We start from the raw sequence: 2,500 nt of genomic DNA on the forward strand, positions 1-2,500 counted from the left end.
CCGAGGCGAGGCGCGGGGGCGATCTCGCTCGCTCGGCTCCGTGTGCGCCCTGCCTTCCACACCTCCTTATTTGTCCTTATATGAGTTTGAGCGGATTTGCATGCAGCTGGGGATGACGTGGCAGATACGCAGGCGTACGATCGATAAGCAATGACGTCGCAAAGGGAAACGAGGCTCCAGGCGCCACACGCGGGAGGCTGGCCACGAAAATGAAGTGCTTTGATGTAGCACGGGTGGCCAGCGTGTCCCCTGGAGGTGTGTGGGGTCCGACAGGCCGCACTGGACATTAAGTAGCCGCGGCCATTTTGCACACGCGGGAGACGGCCATTTTGTTTTGCGTGAGTTTGAGAGCGGCGGCGGCGTGGAGGACCCGGACAGCCGGAGCGTCGGTCGCGGCGGCGGCCAACACGCTGGCCCTGGCGGCCTCTGGCAGTCGCTGGGGAGGCTGGACGGCTGGCCGGGCCGGGGGGAGGAGGGGAGGAGGTAGAGGGAGTAGGAGGAGGAGGAAAGGGAGGAGGAGGAGGACGACGAGGAGAGGGAGGCATAGAGAAGGGTTGAGTGCTGACGGCCGGTCCACACACGTGGTTTGCGGCGGAGAGGGGGGGGGGGGTAAGGGATAGGAAGGTAGTGGGGGAATACCCTCGCTTCCTTCCATCACTGGCTGGGTATCCTATCTTGACGCAGCCTTGTGGTGCTTCACTCGTGTACATTTCACGAGGAGGGTGTTGGTGTGTGTGCTGGCGTTACCTTATCTCACTTCACCTCAAGAAGTAGTTTGGCTTGAGGGTGTGAATGATCCCCTCGCCTCCCCTCCTGCTCCTCTCTCCCTCCCTCCCTCCCTCCCCGCTCCCTCCTTCCTCCATTCCTCCCATCCCTCCCGACGCCTCACGTCCCCCACATCATCTACCACTACCGCGCTCCCCTCCTTCCCCCCTGTCTCCCCCTCCCTCCCTCCCTCCCCGGTAATTCTCGAGCCATCAGAGGGGGCCCTGACGGGGGCAGTGGAGGGGGCAAGCCGTCCCTCGCTCCCTCATTACCATAGCCTCATTATATATTCCAGCCCGGCCCGTGCTTCCCTCCCTCTATGGTCAGCGAGGGCGAGGGTGTATGGGAAGGAGGGTGGTTGGTGGGCACGGCACAAATGGGAGCAAGTTGGCAACAGTTGGTGAGGCCGTAGTGGTGGTCGGTGGTGCGATGGTACCTCCCCCCAGGCCATCGGGGGGGATAGGGGAAGGGAGGGGCATGGGGGGGTGAGGGTTACTCTACAGTTGCCGCACACCAGTAAGATGGAGGCACGTACCAACACCTGCATAAGATGGTGGATTGGGCCTACTTGAGGCCTGCAGGGAGATGGAAGCAGTTCCTTGAAGTGTTCCATCCTCAGGCGATTGTTCCACCATGGCTGAAAGGGTCTGACGTTATTTAATTTCACTAAAACCTTCAACATGCTAGTTGCATAAGCTTACCCTCTCACAAAATGGAAGTGCGTGCCCATACACTTAGTAGAATTAACTGTATGTTCATAACTTCCATGATGAAAGTGTATCCTTAAACACTCATAGGGTTGAAATATAGGGTCCACATACTAAATGAAAGTACGTTAATAAACACACGAAACAGAAGTCTCTGTCCATACGCTTAAAGAATGAGAACATGTGCCCGTATTGTTACAAAATGAATGGGGTGCCATTACATCAGTAAAGTGGAAACGTCACCCCTTGTATTGTTAAACTGATATGCAGGCGTAAGATACAAGGCTGAATTAAATTGTATATTCATTACATTCTTATTGGGTAGGTAAAACAAGATTTCTCAATTAATAGCATATCCTGAAATTAGCACAAATTCTTCACTGGTTGTGTAGAAAAAAAAAAAAAATAGGGCCTATAGATGCGAATGATGTTTCCCTGTTATGGCGTGGTCTGATATAAGGCTCTAGGGACACTTTTTACGGAATATTATCATTACAAAACTGTATTAAAGTACATGAATATTCAGACTGCCATAGCATTGTTGGAAGTATCAGATTTGACTTATGTTGACTGGCAAACATGCTGGTCTGAAAGCATTTCCAAAGGAGCAGTGGATCAATACTTAGAATAGAACATACGTTAAGACATATCATGATATATGCATGATAGTCGCAGGCATCATCATATTTTCGTTTGCATAAATCAACATGCAGAAATGTAAATCGCAATGAAGAAGGTTTTTGGCACGGTTTCCTAATGACTAACCTCGATAACATTACGGCTGCAATCTCTATAATGAGATACGGCCGAGGCTGTCTCGTTTCGTATATGAAAATGGTGTTTCTGAGGCATTCTATGTTGTAGAATGTGTTCCAACCTTTGTTTCAGGTAGTGATTCTTCTGGTAATTATGTTCAATTGATACGTATCTGTAGCCAGCTTCTCTGATTATAATGCAGCCTTACACAATATGAATGGTACATACAAAGACTATAGAAATATGTTTATATATATGAAACAAGCCAATGG

Source organism: Penaeus japonicus, unplaced genomic scaffold, assembly GCF_977035675.1.
Source record: "Penaeus japonicus unplaced genomic scaffold, GWHDUDI00000001_assembly GWHDUDI00000002, whole genome shotgun sequence".
NCBI lineage: Eukaryota > Metazoa > Arthropoda > Malacostraca > Decapoda > Penaeidae > Penaeus > Penaeus japonicus.